Here is a 20048-nt window from a genome sequence, read left to right as displayed (position 1 = left end):
TCAAGGAAGGAAGGGAGAGAGGATGGAAGGGAGGAAGAAGGAAGGAAAGTAGGAGGGAAGGAGAAAGGAAAAAGAGAGGAAGGAAAGAAGGAAGGAAGGCAGGAAGGAAAAAGAGAGGAAGGTGATGATCTGGAAGTTTTAGATATACACAACTTATTCCTTCTATCTTATCGTTTGGTTTTAATGATGCTGCTCAGCTGAAAGATAGAAAACAGCTGATACAAGTCTCATCCCCATCCACCTTTCCTCCTCTTTGGTCTCGTCCTTGAGTCTTCGTCTCTCCCACCAAGCAGAAGACATCCTCAGAGTTTATAAAGCAGAGGGCTGAACATGAGACAGAAGACATCCTCAGAGTCACAGACTGAATAAAAGAAATGGACGTAACATCCGTGATGTCACCCATTGGTTTGTGGACTGCTGCTCGGAAGCCAATAGTTTCTAATCTAGGCAGCGCCATCTTGAAAATTTCAGGTGCATGCTGGGAAAAATAAAAACACTGATTCTATTTATATGGGCATGAGGCGGGGCCATGGGCGGAGCGGGGAGCTTGCTATGGTTACGAGGGCTGGATCTGGAGGACATTGGTCAATCAACCTGTCAATCAGGACGTAGCCACGCCCCCTAATGCATACCCTGCTTTATCGTCACATATAAAATCAGGGAGGCCAAAATGTCCCAAATGAACATCATACTGCATTGAAGAAGGCTTTAAACTAGCGATTGAGACCATAAACACATTTTGAAAACGTTTACTGAGGTTAGAAATCAAGTGAGAAGTTGGTGAATTCTCCATTGACTTGTATAGAGACGGTCGCCCCCTGGTGGCCTTTTGATAGAAGGCAGCTCTAAGTTACTTTTCCATTGACTTGTATAGAGACGGTCACCCCCTGGTGGCCTTTTGATAGAATGCAGCTCTAAGTTACTTCCTGGTTGGCTTCATTTCAGAGGACCGGAGCTCCCCGCCTGCTCAGAGTTTATAAAGCAGAGGGTTGAACATGAGGGAGGACTCCAGCTCTTCTGTTGACTCTCACAGAAACATTGTGGTGTGAGTCCAGCCAGTATTTGCTTAGAGAGCAACTTCATGCATAATTAATGTCGTAAAACAGCAGCTATTTATTACAGAGATGACATTTGCATTGTGTCATTTCTGTCCTGAAGTGCCATAAAGAGCAAAGAGTGGCATTAGAGCAGCTGTGAGCAGAGCAGAGGCCTTTAACTGTTAACTCTTTCACGTCTCAGCAGGAACTGATTTAACCGTCCTGTCACTGTGAAAGGTTTCCTCATATAGATATTTTATAAATGGATCATTTTGGTATTTATGGAAATAACAACCATAAATACAAAAGTTAGATACAATCACAAATACTAAAAAGGGGCCATCGTCCACACGGAGACGCTTTTTGGTTTAAACGCAGTTTGGCCGATCGTCCGAACGAAGCTTTCTGAAACCTGGTCCCAGAGTGGAACCTGGTCCCAGGGTGAAGACGCATACCTGCGTTTCGATGATGTCATCGCCACACCCCTCGAGCTGAGCCTTCCACCTCTTATAGCCTCTTCCTCTCTGTTTTTGGTGAATTTCTGAAACTGAAACAGCGCCGCCTAGAGGCTGGAATATGAAGCAGCGTGTTGAGTCGTGTTGAGATGGATCCGATGCCAGGGAACACGGAGGGGGAAAAGATGGGTTTGGTACGTGTGGACTTGGCCTCAACTTCACCGAGTTTCACGTCTCAGCAGACTCATTTCTCTTTTCCTCTGTAGTGAAACAACAGCTGTGTGTGTGTGTGTGTGTGTGTGTGTGTGTGTGTGTGTGTGTGTGTGTGTGTGTGTGTGTGTGTGTGTGCGTGCGTGTGTGTGTGTGTGTGTGCTGCTCTGATATCTGATGCACTGATGACATGTGGCAGCCTGTTAGTGCTGCAGTCCTGATACCCCCTTTAAACCCCCACACACACACACACACACACACACACACACACACACACACACACACACACACACAGAGGTTGGTGAATGTCAACATTTCTTTTAATTTGCAGTATTTTGTGAAACGGAAAAAAACAAAGAAAAGAAAAAGAAAACATTACGGTGCCGAATATCCAGCTTTATATTTCTTTGATAAACCAAAAGAATATTTATTAGGGCTGTCAGCGTTAACGTGTTAATCACGATTAGATTAATGCAATCCATAACGAGTTAATGTTTTTAATCTCATTTTAATGTGTCAAGTCTTTTTGTCCCTTCTACTCCCCCGTAGACGGCTCCTCTAGCTGTAGCGCTATGCTTTGAAGTGGCCTCCTGCAGTAAACCTACCGCGCTGATGGAAAGTAAGAGAGCTACTGGACTTTTGAACGGCTTGTTTAACTTTAAAACACTTCCAGACGCTTCAGTTGACAAGTCAAAAGTAAAATGCAACCTGTGTCAAACGGAGTTTAACTACCACCGGAGTACGTGGAGTTTGAGTTAGCACCTCCACGCTAAACACCCAGGTGCAGCCAAGCCAGCCTCAGCTCCACCAAAGGACCATTTTGGAGTGTGGGAGTCGCAGCAGAGCCGTGATTGATTCCCAGTTAAGACACTCTGGTAAGAAATGCTTTACATTATGGGCTTAAAACTGCCTTCAAATGGAAAATAACAGGATTTTAAACATGACATTCAAAACGCCATTAATCGCGATTAACTATGGAAACTCTGCGATTAATCTCAATTTTAAAAAATAATAATTTGACAGCCCTAACATTTAATAATAGTTTTGTATTTTTTAAATAAATGTTTACAATCTTTATGGATTACTTTCAGAGCTTCTGTTTCATCTGCCGGACAAAAACCCTCCAGTTTCATCATTTCCTGATTCACTGCTTGAATCATTCAGAGAGTTTTCTGAGGAGGAACTGTGCGTCTCTGTAAGTCACAGTGTTCATAAACCATGAAATATTAAGAGGAATGAATTAATTATAGCTTTTTTTTTATTTATTTAAACTACAGAAGATGCTCTGCAGAGTCACAATGTCGTTTCATATCCAGAGAATTGAAAAATAATGTTCTTTTTTTTTCCAGTTACAGTGCCGCTCTTTATCAATTTAAAAGCAAACACATTTCAGGGAAATTACTGGCAGCAGTGAGTCTCACAGGAAATGCATCTGCACAGCTCAATTTATTCCACTGTGTGTGTGTGCATGTGTGTGTGTGTGTGTGTGTGTGTGTGTGTGTGTGTGTGTGAGAGTGTGTGTGAGCGTCCCTGGAGGATGAAACCAGTTTGAAAGGAGCTTCATCTAAACTCAAACTCAGGCTGTAAATCCAGCAGCAGCCGTGAGGTCATCGCTCGTTAGCTCGCTGTGAACACGCAGACGTCGACCTCGCCCAAGAAGAAGAAGAAACGGCGGCTAGACTCAGAGGAATGCTGTCATTTAAATGGAAATGAGAGGTTTCTGTTCGTCAGTCAGCCCGCTGCAACGTGAAGGACGGAGGAAACGCTTCAGGTAACCCAAGCAGTTACACCGTTTAGACAAATGCAGGATCTTTATTAACCCTCCTGTTGTGTTCGAGTCAAGGAAGAGAAGGGAGGAAGGGTGTAAAGGAAAAGAAGGCAGGCAGGGAGGAAGGAAGGAAGGAAGGAAGGAGAGAGAAAGGAAGGAACGACAGAAGGAAGAAAGGGGGATGGACGAGGGATGAAAGGAAGGAAGGGAGGAAAGGAAATAAGGAAGGGAGGAAGGAAGGATGTAGAAAAGAAGTAAGGAAGGAAGGTAGGAGGGAGGCAGGAAAGAAGGTAGGAGGGAGGGAACAAGGAAGGAAGGAAGGACAGAGGAAAGAAGGAAGGAAGGAAGAAAGGGAGATGGAAGAAGGAAAGAAGGGAGGAAAGAGAGAAGAAGGAAAGAAAGAGAGAAGTAGAGAGGAAGGAAAGAAGGAAGGAAGGAAGAAAGGGAGATGGAGGAAGGAAAGAAGGGAGGAAAGAGAGAAGGAAAGAAAGAGAGAAGGAGAGAGGAAGGAAAGAAGGAAGGAAGGAAGAAAGGGAGATGGAGGAAGGAAAGAAGGGAGGAAAGAGAGAAGGAAAGAAAGAGAGAAGGAGAGAGGAAGGAAAGAAGGAAGGAAGGAAGAAAGGAAGGAAGAAAGGGAGATGGAGGAAGGAAAGAAGGGAGGAAAGAGAGAAGGAAAGAAAGAGAGAAGGAGAGAGGAAGGAAAGAAGGAAGGAAGGAAGAAAGGGAGATGGAAGAAGGAAAGAAGGGAGGAAAGAGAGAAGAAGGAAAGAAAGAGAGAAGGCGAGAGGAAGGAAAGAAGGAAGGAAGGAAGAAAGGGAGATGGAGGAAGGAAAGAAGGGAGGAAAGAGAGAAGAAGGAAAGAAAGAGAGAAGGAGAGAGGAAGGAAAGAAGGAAGGAAGGAAGAAAGGGAGATGGAGGAAGGAAAGAAGGGAGGAAAGAGAGAAGAAGGAAAGAAAGAGAGAAGGAGAGAGGAAGGAAAGAAGGAAGGAAGGAAGGAAGGAAGGGAGATGGAGGAAGGAAAGAAGGGAGGAAAGAGAGAAGAAGGAAAGAAAGAGAGAAGGAGAGAGGAAGGAAAGAAGGAAGGAAGGAAGAAAGGGAGATGGAAGAAGGAAAGAAGGGAGGAAAGAGAGAAGAAGGAAAGAAAGAGAGAAGGAGAGAGGAAGGAAAGAAGGAAGGAAGGAAGAAAGGGAGATGGAGGAAGGAAAGAAGGGAGGAAAGAGAGAAGAAGGAAAGAAAGAGAGAAGGAGAGAGGAAGGAAAGAAGGAAGGAAGGAAGAAAGGGAGATGGAGGAAGGAAAGAAGGGAGGAAAGAGAGAAGGAAAGAAAGAGAGAAGGAGAGAGGAAGGAAAGAAGGAAGGAAGGAAGAAAGGGAGATGGAGGAAGGAAAGAAGGGAGGAAAGAAAGAGAGAAGGAAAGAAAGAGAGAAGGAGAGAGGAAGGAAAGGAGGAAGGAAGGAAGAAAGGGAGATGGAAGAAGGAAAGAAGGGAGGAAAGAGAGAAGAAGGAAAGAAAGAGAGAAGGAGAGAGGAAGGAAAGAAGGAAGGAAGGAAGAAAGGGAGATGGAGGAAGGAAAGAAGGGAGGAAAGAGAGAAGAAGGAAAGAAAGAGAGAAGGAGAGAGGAAGGAAGGAAGGAAGGAAGGAAGAAAGGGAGATGGAGGAAGGAAAGAAGGGAGGAAAGAGGGAAGGAAAGAAAGAGAGAAGGAGAGAGGAAGGAAAGAAGGAAGGAAGGAAGAAAGGGAGATGGAGGAAGGAAAGAAGGGAGGAAAGAGAGAAGGAGAGAGGAAGGAAGGAAGGAAGAAAGGGAGATGGAAGAAGGAAAGAAGGGAGGAAAGAGAGAAGAAGGAAAGAAAGAGAGAAGGAGAGAGGAAGGAAAGAAGGAAGGAAGGAAGAAAGGGAGATGGAAGAAGGAAAGAAAGAGAGAAGGAGAGAGGAAGGAAAGAAGGAAGGAAGGAAGAAAGGGAGATGGAGGAAGGAAAGAAGGGAGGAAAGAGAGAAGGAAAGAAAGAGAGAAGGAGAGAGGAAGGAAGGAAGGAACAGTCAAAACAGACGGGAGCACGACAGGAAGGTTAAACCCAGCAGTCAGAGGAAGAGCAGCCTGAGCTCCAGGAAGTCGGCGCCGAGCAGAGAAACGTGCAGCAGCCGCCGCCGCGAGGCCCGAGGAGATGTTTAACCTGCAGGTGACACACGCTGACCTGACTTCTCAATTACTGGCTGAGTATTCTCCAGGTGAGGAAGCAGCCGGGATCCAGAGCTCACCGCAGCGCCGCGCCCAAAATAGCAGCGAGCGTTTGGGATCGTCTGCTCCGCATCGAGATTCTCCAACAGCTGACCTTCCTCCTGTCTGCCAGTACTTCCACATGCACACACACGGATCTGTGCTCACGTTGTTTCCCACTTTTTATTTTCTGTGAGGTTTTAATCCCATTAAAACTTTATCTGAGTCAGTGATGTCTGTCTGTCTCCATGAGGTTTAGTTTAAATTTAAAGGGTTAAAATGTGAAAATAAACGTATGAATAACTTCACACATTCTTTTTTTGTGGACCCAGCATCAAATTTCTGCTTTTAATCCATTTAGAGAGAATATATTAGAGGATTATGGTAAAAATGTCTAAGTGGTGTAACCATAAAAACTTTGTACCAAATAATTGAACGTTGCTTAAAAACAGTAAATAGTCAATAAAACACCTTCCTTCCTTCCTTCCTTCCTTCCTTCCTCCCTTCCTTCCTTCCTACCTACCTAACACCATATCAACTAGTTAGGCATGATCTTACATCCTTCCTTCCTTCCTTCCTTCCTTCCTTCCTACCTAACACCATATCAACTAGTTTGGCATGATCTTACATTATAACTTTTATATTAAATAAAGCTAATGGAATACTATTGTTCTAAATATTACATTTCATCTGGTTACCATGGAGACCAGGAAACATTTACATGTTTTAAATGAAGTCATTATTAGTATAAGTCCACTTAAACACACTGTAGCTGATCACATATTTAATATCTATCATTCTTTTGTGGTTACACCATTTGACATTTTCAGGAGCATTCAGTCTGACTTTTGGTAAAAAATGGTGCAAATGTCATTTAAATGATATAAAACCAACAAAAATACTAAATGTACATTTTAACAAACCTGATGCTGCTTTTAAAACTAGTTTAACTGATTTATGGATTCATCATCTTACCAACATTTATTATCTCTGAGCGTTATGACGCTGTGCTCTCTGGTTAAGGACGTTTGTTGCGTAACATTCCCTCTACGCCACCTACTTTCAAATAAAGCCAAAAATGCCCAAAAATATAATATTAACATATAAATAAATCAATTTAAGCTGCAGCTTGTAAAAGGTTGTCGTAGCAACAACGTGATGTAATTTTAAACTCTGTGATTTGACTAAATGCAGCTAACATCTTTTCTAATGCAGCTGTTCATCTTTTGTTCCTCTGAGTCAGCTGAGAGACTCACAGACCCGGTCCAGTCTGACTTCACGGCCCGTCCCCCTGCAGCTCACAGACCCGGTCCAGTCTGACTTCACGGCCCGTCCCCCTGCAGCTCACAGACCCGGTCCAGTCTGACTCCACGGCCCGTCCCCCTGCAGGCAGCTCACAGACCCGGTCCAGTCTGACTTCACGGCCCGTCCCCCTGCAGCTCACAGACCCGGTCCAGTCTGACTCCACGGCCCGTCCCCCTGCAGCTCACAGACCCGGTCCAGTCTGACTCCACGGCCCGTCCCCCTGCAGGCAGCTCACAGACCCGGTCCAGTCTGACTTCACGGCCCGTCCCCCTGCAGCTCACAGATCCGGTCCAGTCTGACTTCACGGCCCGTCCCCCTGCAGCTCACAGACGCGGTCCAGTCTGACTTCACGGCCCGTCCCCCTGCAGCTCACAGACCCGGTCCAGTCTGACTCCACGGCCCGTCCCCCTGCAGCTCACAGACCCGGTCCAGTCTGACTCCACACAGCGAGCTCCATGGTTGTTCCCAGTGAAGGCGTGTGATCGCTCCAACAGCCTGAGGACAGAGAGGAACTGAGCTGCTGGCTGTTTGTACTCATTAATAGTAAAGTCCACAGCAGAGAGAACCCGGTTGGTGAAAACAATAGTCTGTTTTACGGCAGGCAGCAGCCGCCAGCGGAGCCGTTAGTTTAAACCAACAAGCTGGTTCAGGTGGCAGCGAGTCCTCGGATCTGCTCCGAGATGAAAGAGAACAAAAAAGCCAACAAGTTACCTTCCCTCTGGTGAATAATGAGCTAATTAAACTGTGTGAAATCTCTTTCTGAACATTAATAAAACATCTGAATTAGTCACATCAAAAGAAAGTAAGAAGAGCTCCCATGGATCATGCTTTAGTAGCTTTTTATTCTCCATAATAGCTCGGCTGCTCCATAAAGAGCAGTGATTTCATACTGCTGGAGGCCACAGTCACCAAAATAGTCAGTATATTTTATTCTGTAAGTGCCTGACAACACAAAACACTCCACAGATAAGAGCTGGGGCTGGAACATCAGATATACAAGTGTCAAACAGCTGCAGTCACTACACACAGTTACAGCGTGTGTCTTTCCTTACCTGTGACGTGTAATTGAAGCATTGTGATGAATATGTAGAGGACAGACTTTCATATAAAGACTCAAATATAACAGATACTATTAATTAAATCATTCAGCTTAAAGGAGTCACGTCAGATGTCTATGAGTTGTTAACAGCTCCACCAAATACTGATTCTTCCCTCTAAACTTCTCACATGCTTTCATTTCAATAAATGTTCAAATGTATTATTTCAATATTTCAGCAAAAATCAAAGATTAGAGAAAAAGTCCAAAAACTGAAAACACATTTGTGAATGTCTTCCATTAATCATCTCAGCAGCCCTCACATTTATCTGCTGACCCTTTGGAGGGCCCCCACCCCTAGGTTGGGAACCACTGGACTAAACTAGCTAACTGTATATAAAGTAGTATAAACTAGCTAACTGTATATAAAGTAGTATAAACTAGCTAACCGTATATAAAGTAGTATAAACTAGCTAACTGTATATAAAGTAGTATAAACTAGCTAACTGTATATAAAGTAGTATAAACTAGCTAACTGTATATAAAGTAGTGTAAACTAGCTAACTGTATATAAAGTAGTATAAACTAGCTAACTGTATATAAAGTAGTGTAAACTAGCTAACTGTATATAAAGTAGAGTAAACTAGCTAACTGTATATAAAGTAGTGTAAACTAGCTAACTGTATATAAAGTAGTATAAACTAGCTAACTGTATATAAAGTAGTATAAACTAGCTAACTGTATATAAAGTAGTATAAACTAGCTAACTGTATATAAAGTAGTATAAACTAGCTAACTGTATATAAAGTAGCGTAAACTAGCTAACTGTATATAAAGTAGCGTAAACTAGCTAACTGTATATAAAGTAGTGTAAACTAGCTAACTGTATATAAAGTAGTGTAAACTAGCTAACTGTATATAAAGTAGTATAAACTAGCTAACTGTATATAAAGTAGCGTAAACTAGCTAACTGTATATAAAGTAGTATAAACTAGCTAACTGTATATAAAGTAGTATAAACTAGCTAACTGTAGTAGTGTAAACTAGCTAACTGTATATAAACTAGCTAACTGTAGTAGTATAAACTAGCTAACTGTATATAAAGTAGTGTAAACTAGCTAACTGTATATAAAGTAGTATAAACTAGCTAACTGTATATAAAGTAGCGTAAACTAGCTAACTGTATATAAAGTAGTATAAACTAGCTAACTGTATATAAAGTAGTATAAACTAGCTAACTGTATATAAAGTAGCGTAAACTAGCTAACTGTATATAAAGTAGCATAAACTAGCTAACTGTATATAAAGTAGTATAAACTAGCTAACTGTATATAAAGTAGTATAAACTAGCTAACTGTATATAAAGTAGTGTAAACTAGCTAACCGTATATAAAGTAGTATAAACTAGCTAACCGTATATAAAGTAGTATAAACTAGCTAACCGTATATAAAGTAGTGTAAACTAGCTAACCGTATATAAAGTAGTGTAAACTAGCTAACCGTATATAAAGTAGTGTAAACTAGCTAACTGTATATAAAGTAGTGTAAACTAGCTAACTGTACATAAAGTAGTGTAAACTAGCTAACCGTACATAAAGTAGTATAAACTAGCTAACCGTATATAAAGTAGTATAAACTAGCTAACTGTATATAAAGTAGTATAAACTAGCTAACTGTATATAAAGTAGTATAAACTAGCTAACTGTAGTAGTGTAAACTAGCTAACTGTATATAAACTAGCTAACTGTAGTAGTATAAACTAGCTAACTGTATATAAAGTAGTGTAAACTAGCTAACTGTATATAAAGTAGTATAAACTAGCTAACTGTATATAAAGTAGCGTAAACTAGCTAACTGTATATAAAGTAGTATAAACTAGCTAACTGTATATAAAGTAGTATAAACTAGCTAACTGTATATAAAGTAGTATAAACTAGCTAACTGTATATAAAGTAGCGTAAACTAGCTAACTGTATATAAAGTAGCATAAACTAGCTAACTGTATATAAAGTAGTATAAACTAGCTAACTGTATATAAAGTAGTATAAACTAGCTAACTGTATATAAAGTAGTGTAAACTAGCTAACTGTATATAAAGTAGTGTAAACTAGCTAACTGTATATAAAGTAGCATAAACTAGCTAACTGTATATAAAGTAGTGTAAACTAGCTAACTGTATATAAAGTAGTATAAACTAGCTAACTGTATATAAAGTAGTATAAACTAGCTAACTGTATATAAAGTAGTAAACTAGCTAACTGTATATAAAGTAGTATAAACTAGCTAACTGTATATAAAGTAGCGTGCTGCTCTAACACTGATGAAACCATTCTGACATCTTATTTTTTTGTTGCTTAATTTAATGACTATCTAATTTAACTGGGTAATTATTAAATGAACATGATGACATGTCTTCAGCGTCCTGTTCACAAACTGTATAAAACATATCAGCAGTTTTCGCCTCATTCATGTAATATGCAGTTTTATAATCTTCATAAAGCTTCCCTCTGCTTCAAGGCTCTAATCTAACATAACTCCCACCAGCAGGTTGATATCTCCTGAGTCATGGAGGAAACGCCACATAACGGAGGAGCAAACATATAAACCCTCTAACTGTGTGTGTGTGATGTCTCAGGTGAAAGGAAGCTCAGAGCAAAGGGTTCCTGCCGGTGAGGGTTTTTGTCACAGCTGTTTGACAGTGAAAGTGAAGCGGAGGACAATGTGTCTAACACACAGGACTGATTATGAGACCCTTAGTGTTGATCCTGCTGTCGTCTCTCCACCGGCACGCATGTTACCTTCCACAAATAGAACAGATTAATCAGCGGGAAGAGATAAACTTGAGATGACAAGCGTAGAGGGGAAGGCACACGAATGGGGACAGTGGCTCATGTTGGCAGGAGCCGACACTGAGAGGAGGATGTTTCCAGCCTTCAGAGACATGACATGTTTCCTCCTGTGTGGCGTCTGTGATGACAGAGCAACACGGCAGCATGGCGGAGCCTCAGCGATACGGGGCGGCGAGGGGATTCAGCCGTTACCCGCCAGACCGCAGCGTGACCATGGAGGAGCGTCAGGCCGCAGCGTGACCGTGGAGGAACGTCAGGCCACAGCGTGACTGTGGAGGAGCGTCAGGCCGCAGCGTGACTGTGGAGGAGCGTCAGGCCGCAGCATGACCGTGGAGGAGCGTCAGGCCGCAGCGTGACCGTGGAGGAGCGTCAGGCCGCAGCGTCAGGCCGCAGCGTGACTGTGGAGGAACGTCAGGCCGCAGCGTGACCGTGGAGGAGCGTCAGGCCGCAGCGTGACCGTGGAGGAGCGTCAGGCCGCAGCGTGACTGTGGAGGAGCGTCAGACCGCAGTGTGACTGTGGAGGAGCGTCAGGCCGGAGCGTCAGGCCGCAGCGTGACTGTGGAGGAGCGTCAGGCCGCAGCGTGACTGTGGAGGAGCGTCAGGCCGGAGCGTCAGGCCGCAGCGTGACTGTGGAGGAGCGTCAGGCCGCAGCGTGACTGTGGAGGAGCGTCAGACCGCAGCGTGACCGTGGAGGAGCGTCAGGCCGCAGCGTCAGGCCGCAGTGTGACCGTGGAGGAGCGTCAGGCCGCAGCGTGACTGTGGAGGAGCGTCAGGCCGGAGCGTGACTGTGGAGGAGCGTCAGGCCGGAGCGTGACTGTGGAGGAGCGTCAGGCCGCAGCGTAACTGTGGAGGAGCGTCAGGCCGGAGCGTGACTGTGGAGGAGCGTCAGGCCGGAGCGTCAGGCCGCAGCGTGACTGTGGAGGAGCGTCAGGCCGGAGCGTCAGGCCGCAGTGTGACTGTGGAGGAGCGTCAGGCCGGAGCGTGACTGTGGAGGAGCGTCAGGCCGGAGCGTCAGGCCGCAGCGTGACTGTGGAGGAGCGTCAGGCCGGAGCGTCAGGCCGCAGTGTGACTGTGGAGGAGCGTCAGGCCGCAGCGTGACTGTGGAGGAGCGTCAGGCCGGAGCGTCAGGCCGCAGCGTGACTGTGGAGGAGCGTCAGGCCGCAGCGTGACCGTGGAGGAACGTCAGGCCGCAGCGTGACCGTGGAGGAGCGTCAGGCCGCAGCGTGACTGTGGAGGAGCGTCAGGCCGCAGCGTCAGGCCGCAGTGTGACCGTGGAGGAGCGTCAGGCCGCAGCGTGACTGTGGAGGAGCGTCAGGCCGCAGCGTGACTGTGGAGGAGCGTCAGGCCGGAGCGTCAGGCCGCAGTGTGACTGTGGCGGAGCGTCAGGCCGCAGCGTCAGGCCGCAGCGTGACTGTGGAGGAGCGTCAGGCCGCAGCGTGACTGTGGAGGAGCGTCAGACCGCAGCGTGACCGTGGAGGAGCGTCAGGCCGCAGCGTCAGGCCGCAGCGTGACTGTGGAGGAGCGTCAGGCCGCAGCGTGTCTGTGGAGGAGCGTCAGGCCGCAGCGTGACTGTGGAGGAGCGTCAGGCCGCAGCGTGACTGTGGAGGAGCGTCAGGCCGCAGCGTGACTGTGGAGGAGCGTCAGGCCGCAGCGTGACTGTGGAGGAGCGTCAGGCCGCAGCGTGACCGTGGAGGAGCGTCAGGCCACAGCGTGACCGTGGAGGAGCGTCAGACCCAACAGACGAAGGCCGGATCATAGTCCAGGCCGCGTGTGATGCTGCGGGATCAGCCGGGGAGCGAGGGCATGACATGAAACATTAACGTGAGCAAAGCTTTTTAAATTTAATCATTTCCTGCTTTAAAGAAAGTTTATACTTCTGCAGTCAAATAAAACCCAATGAAAATGTTACTGTAATACTGCAGTACTTTTACTGTAATACTGCATACTACATCACTATAATACTGCAGTACTTTTACTGTAATACTGCATACTACATCACTATAATACTGCAGTACTTTTACTGTAATACTGCATACTACATCACTATAATACTGCAGTACTTTTACTGTAATACTGCATACTACATCACTATAATACTGCAGTACTTTTACTGTAATACTACATACTACATCACTATAATACTGCAGTACTTTTACTGTAATACTGCATACTACATCACTATAATACTGCAGTACTTTTACTGTAATACTGCATACTACATCACTATAATACTGCAGTACTTTTACTTGTAATGTGTAGTATTTTCAACACGCTGCAGACGTCTGCCAGTTATTCATCCGTGTCTCCATCACTCTGTCTGGGGAGCATCTCCTGACTCTCCGTGCTGTGTGACGGCGCTGCGGAGGCTGTCAGCTTTGATGAAGCTGCTCTCGTGGACGGCCGTCTCAAAGTGCCGCGTGGCTCCGGGTCGACAGAGGTTAAATGAGTGATGGCGTGTCACGGCGGCGGGCCTCCGAGGGAGGAAACCGACTCCGCTCTGCTGTGGACGAGAGCAACAATACGGCACACGCTTGATAATAGCTGGCGGAGCCGAGGGAATAAACAGAAGACTGCTTGTAATGAATGTGTGCTGCGGGCCTCAGGAACAGAGCTGAGGAAGCTGCAGCCGTCATCCATCTTCACAGAGGAGATGACAAACTAACAGTGGGTGCTGAAAATACATATATACTGTTTATATTATATATTGAAAATCATTTTAAAACCATCCAATGTGTTTTTGTACGTGCAAAATCAGGCCGTTTGGTTGCACAGTTACTGCAGTAATTACGGTAGTCGAAAGGCGCAGTTCAGCTTAAACTCGGCTGCCGTAATTACTGTAGTAGAGCTGCAGCTGAATTTAAAAGTAGGTTGGCTTGACCGCAGTCAAAATGCTCCGGTTGTGAAACGCTCCCAGTGGGTCGGACACCGCGTGGAGGAAAATGACAAAGACGTGTCCGGCGGGAAAAGAGCACAAACAGTACAGCCAAGATGCTTTTAGTATTTTAACCAGAGAGAGAAATGTCCATAGGTGCATTATACAGTATGTTAATATGCTTTTCACTTTATACTGTTAACCAGGATTTAGTTATTTTAGGATCTCTCCAGAATACAGTCAATCCCAAGAACCTCTGATTCAGGTCTGTGGTTGCTGATCTGATTCTGAATGTTGAGTGAATGAACTGAAAAGGGAGCTAGTTAATAGATGATTAATATGAGATCATTTCTTTGACCTAGTGAGAAGTTTTGCAGCAACATTTTAAAGCAGAGACACTTCTGGTCTGATTCATTAAAGGTCTGCGTGTGTAAAAACATGTAAACTTGAAATCACCCACAAAATATATGCAGCTGATCTCCGAACGCAGCGCTCTGAGGTCTACGTCTTCTGTCATCTGTCACCTTACAGAAGGAAGAGAATACAGGAAGGAAAGCTGGAAGGAAGGAAAAAAGGGAGGAAGGGAGCAAGGACAGATGGAAGGAAGAGAAGACAAGAAGGAAGGAAGGAAAAGAAGGAGGAGAAGAAAGAGAATACAGGAAGGAAGAAAGGGAGGAAGGACAGATGGAAGGAAGGGAGCAAGGACAGATGGAAGGAAGAGAAGACAAGAAGGAAGGAAGGAAAAGAAGGAGGAGAAGAAAGAGAATACAGGAAGGAAGAAAGGGAGGAAGGACAGATGGAAGGAAGGGAGCAAGGACAGATGGAAGGAAGAGAAGACAAGAAGGAAGGAAGGAAAAGAGGGAGGAGAAGGAAGAGAATACAGGAAGGAAGAAAGGGAGGAAGGACAGATGGAAGGAAGGGAGCAAGGACAGATGGAAGGAAGAGAAGACAAGAAAGAAGGAAGGAAAAGAGGGAGGAGAACAAAGAATACAGGAAGGAAGAAAGGGAGGAAGGACAGATGGAAGGAAGGGAGCAAGGACAGATGGAAGGAAGCAAGGACAGATGGAAGGAAGAGAAGAGAAGACAAGCAGGAAGGAAGGGGGCAAGGAGAGATGGAAGGAAATAAGGAAGGAAAAGAACACAGGAAGGAAGGAAAAGAGGAAGAAGGAAACTGGGCCGGATTGGACCTCTTGGCGGGCCGGTTCTGGCCCACGGGCCGCATGTTTGACCCCCCTGGTTTAAATCATTTAACGGTGTGGTAGCTCACAGGAAAGCATCTACACAGCCAGCCACAGGAAGGAGTCATGTGATCTCTGCCAGGACAACTACTGGCAGCTCTGAGCTTCCTCCAGCGGACAGCAGCAGGCCTGAATGTTCCTCAGGATGATTCCCACACACACCAGACACACACACACACACACACCAGACACACACACACACACACCAGACACACACACACCAGACACACACACACACCACACACACACACCAGACACACACACCAGACACTCAATGGATTATAACCAGGTGGGGAGTTCCTGTCCTCTGAAATGAGGCCAACCAGGAAGTAACTTAGAGCTGCATTCTATCAAAAGGCCACCAGGGGGCGACCGTCTCTATACAAGTCAATGGAGAATTCACCAACTTCTCACTTGATTTCTAACCTCAGTAAACGTTTTCAAAATGTGTTTATGGTCTCAATCGCTAGTTTAAAGCCTTCTTCAATGCAGTATGATGTTCATTTGGGACATTTTGGCCTCCCTGATTTTATATGTGACGATAAAGCAGGGTATGCATTAGGGCGTGGCTACGTCCTGATTGACAGGTTGATTGACCAATGTCCTCGAGATCCAGCCCTCGTAACCATAGCAACCTCCCCGCTCCGCCCACGGCCCCGCCTCATGCCCATATAAGTAGAATCCGTGTTTTTATTTTTCCCAGCATGCACCTGAAATTTTCAAGATGGCGCTGCCTAGATTAGAAACTATTGGCTTCCGAGCAGCAGTCCACAAACCAATGGGTGACGTCACGGATGTTACGTCTGTTTCTTTTATACAGTCTATGATTATAACACAGCTTTTATACAGTAGCTGGTTTTCCACTCATATGTAACGTGGGTCTGTTTCATCGTGAGATAAGTGAAGAAACATCTGTACGAGTCAAATGATATCTTTTCACGTGCGTAGATATTCAGTAGACGCTAATTCAGCAGCCGAGAGCTTTTTACCTCGCAGCAGGCCGGAGGGGGAGAAACAGCCGATGGCTCTCATGAATATGTTCTGCTCTCTCACTCCAAACACTTCTGACACAATGAGGAAGGAAACCAAAGCAGGACTCACACAGAAATGATTCCTCACTCATTATTCAGCCAAATGTGACTGGAGTATAATACCTATGAAATCTTCTGATCTTATTGTACAGCTCATTGGCTGGTTGGAAATCCGGAAATTGACGGAAATCCGTCATAGCGACAGAGAACTTTAATGCCTACGTAGGACAGAAAACCCAGAGTTAACCCTGAAGTTACCTCCATAAGACAACATCCAGCTTGGTAGTGAAGGCCTCTGGTCGCCTTACATCCACATTTTAGGATTGTTGTTGGTGCCAATGATGCAACCTCACGAAAACGAAGGTGCTCGTGAACAGGTGACATGATGACATCCATCCATCCATCTTCTTGCCGCTTATCCGGGGTCGGGTCGCGGGGGCAGCAGCCTAAGCAGGAAGCCCAGACTTCCCTCTCCCCAGCCACTTCGTCCAGCTCTTCCAGGGGGACCCTGAGGCGTTCCCAGGTCAGCCGAGAGACATAATCTCTCCAGCGTGTCCTGGGTCTCCTACCAGTGGGACGGGCCCTGAACACCTCACCAGGGAGGCGTCCGGGAGGCATCCTGATTTGATGCCCGAACCACCTCATCTGGCTCCTCTCGACGTGATGATGACATCATCAGGCTGAAACCAAAGACTTACAGAGTTTGTTGTGTTAACATTCAGAAGTCAGAGAGACTCAGGAGAAGAAAATGACCTCGTTGTTTTTCTGTCATTACAAACACTAACAAGTAGAAGTCTCTGTCTGATCTGACTGATGACCGTAACCATGGCAACAGAGAGCGACTGTGGCCGCTGCTCATTAAAATTTACCGTCTTTTGTTACGAGCAGATCAAACCTGCTGCTCATATTCAGCATAGCAAAGACTTTAATATCACATCATTTTCTAGAGATCAGGACTGTCATTAAGACTGAGCTTCATGACAGACTCATTAGTTTTATAACTCACAGTTATCTCTAAGAGTTTACAGAAGCATATTTTAGACAGCTGTGTTTAAACTTTGAGTCTGTCTCCTGGTTCAACATGAAACACAGCAGCTCTTTACAGTCTGCACAGAGCGCTGAACTCAACCTCATCCTGCAGCTTTGGGATGAACCAGGGAACTAAAGTTGGATTAACAACCAAGCAAACGAGCCCCAGAAGCCCAGATTTACTCCACATCATCGAGGTCTCGTTGGATCACACTGCACACAGGAAGCTGAGGGACAGGAAGTGTTTCTGCATCATAGAACTTACTGGAATCATTGATAGTTCAGTGTTTAGACTAAAGTATGTTTCAGACTATAAGACGCATTAACTAAACGTGTGTCAGATAAATCAAACTTTATTCATCTTCAGTGTCTGAGTGGAACAGCTGGGCCATGCCCGGGTCCCTCTCATCTAGGGCTGTCGCGATAACCGCAAAAACGAATCACTGCAGTGCTAAGAGGCCCACCACGGGGCATGTTGGACCACCGCCACCACCACACGTCGCAGCAGTGAAAAAAATGAAGTGGACGTGGCTGAACTGTTTTGGACATAATTTACACTTAGCAGTGACAAACGCAATGACAAGCGTTAAGGATCGCACAGTCTGAGCAACGGGCCTCTGTCACTCCTTACTGGGGATTTCCACCGGGTCCGTCAGCGGCGCGGAACGGCTGCGCTACGGTTTAGCTCCGTCCTCTGCCCAGCGTTACAGCAGCGGAGCTCTGGTAGAGAAAGCTGCCTTTTAAAATGAAGTTGCACTGTTAATACAGTAATCACGGCAGCCCAATCAAATCCCAACGGGTGCCTTTAGTCTACCGTAATTACTGTAGTAGCTAGTCTACAGTAATTACTGTAGTAGCTAGTCTACCGTAATTACTGTAGTAGCTAGTCTACCGTAATTACTGTAGTAGCTAGTCTACGGTAATTACTGTAGTAGCTAGTCTACCGTAATTACTGTAGTAGCTAGTCTACCGTAATTACTGTAGTCGCTAGTCTACCGTAATTACTGTAGTAGCAGCACAACTAAACGGCCCGGTTTTGTTAACTTGCTTAATTTTGGTTGATTTGGTAATTGTCTTAGATGTTTGTGCTGATGTCATCTGTCAGTAGCTACGTAGCTAGATGGAGTCTTTATCTGGTTTATTCCTGTTTGTTGCTGAAATACGATCGGGAGGCTGCACGGGTTGTTTTATTTTGAAAAACGGAAGTTTTATTATGCCGATTCAGTGTCGGACTTCCTGTCTGGTGCGATCTGCTCTGTTGAGCTTGTCATGAGTTAGAAACGGCTCCGTCAAAAATAGAAATGCTACCTATTGATAGCGCTGCGGCGCGGGAGCCGCTGCTGAGACGTTCCCGGTGGAAACACTCTCATTGGTTATAGTGGTACCGATCCGCTCCGGTGACCGCGCCGCAGCTGCCGGACTCAGTGGAAATTGGGCTTTAGTGGGGGCGTTCTCCCAGAGCTGGCTGAAGAGAAGAGATCTGGCGAAAGCACAAGTGGAGTGTGTGTGTGTGTGCAGTTTTGTTCTGATTGGTCAGCTTCAGGAAGTCATATCAGAGTTGTGTTAAGTTACCGCTGATGCAAAGCTAACATCAGAGCAGTGAGAACTACTGAAAGGAGGAACAGTAACACACACGTCTCCTTTAAGAAGTGATGAAACGAGGCCTCACAGGAGGTTCATGCTTCCCTGGAACAGCTTTGTTTTATTGATGCTTTCAAAAAAATGAAAGAAAAAAAAAAGAATAATTGTGGAGCAGTTTTCAGCTCGGTGTTGAAACCCTGCAGTGCTGCACATATATCAGCATATGAATAATGACAAAACATGTAATTACATCAGCGCCGTGCCTTGGGTGACACCCTGTTCTTGTGTTCAAATTAATACCAGCTGTCCAACGTTAGTGGGAGGAGGCAGGAACCCCCCCGAGACGCCGCTTCTCCACAAGACTACCTGATTTTTCCTTCAGCGTACCTGTGAGGACAAAGACCCCCGAGGTTTCCTCCTGCCTGTTTACTGCAGACCTCTCCAGCTATTAATCACAGCCCAGAGCTTCAGCAGGTAAAAGCACTGCAGCTCCGTCACCTCCACCAAGGTTAATTAGCTTCAGTGTCTCAGCTTCCAGTTTATAACCAGCAGAGAAGATTCATTATGAAGATCTGTGACTGGGACAGCTGGACTCTGCCTTTGTCTGAATGTTGATAAGAAACATAATTAGTAGGTTTAAAGGATGAGTCTGTCTTAAACCAGCAGTCAGTTTTCCTAAAGTAACAGTCAGTGTGTGTTCCTCCTGTTCATACTGTGTGTGTGTGTGTGTGTGTGTGTGTGTGTGTGTGTAATGATTCCTCCTGTTCATACTGACCATTAGATCCTTCATCATGTTTACAGGAAGTGATGGAGGACTAAACCCACAGTCCTCCTTCTGTGGAAACATGGATTATAAAGTAGATGTGAAGCTAATATGAAGTTATTAAAGCAGATCTTTTAATAGTCAGTGTGAACCTTTACTGCTCAAACCTGACTGCTGGTTTAACACTAGCATGAAACACCATCCTGGTTTCAGTCAGTTTGAACCAGGCGGGGAGCTCCGGTCCAACCAGGAAGTAACTTAGAGCTGCATTCTATCAAAAGGCCACCAGGGGGCGACCGTCTCTATACAAGTCAATGGAGAATTCACCAACTTCTCACTTGATTTCTAACCTCAGTAAACGTTTTCAAAATGTGTTTATGGTCTCAATCGCTAGTTTAAAGCCTTCTTCAATGCAGTATGATGTTCATTTGGGACATTTTGGCCTCCCTGATTTTATATGTGACGATAAAGCAGGGTATGCATTAGGGCGTGGCTACGTCCTGATTGACAGGTTGATTGACCAATGTCCTCGAGATCCAGCCCTCGCAACCATAGCAACCTCCCCGCTCCGCCCATGGCCCCGCCTCATGCCCATATAAGTAGAATCCGTGTTCATTTTTTCCCAGCATGCACCTGAAATGTTCAAGATGGCGCTGCCTAG

This window comes from Scomber japonicus, chromosome 11, assembly GCF_027409825.1.
Source record: "Scomber japonicus isolate fScoJap1 chromosome 11, fScoJap1.pri, whole genome shotgun sequence".
Classification (NCBI taxonomy): Eukaryota; Metazoa; Chordata; class Actinopteri; order Scombriformes; family Scombridae; genus Scomber; species Scomber japonicus.
Note: the sequence above shows the minus strand (reverse complement) of the source record.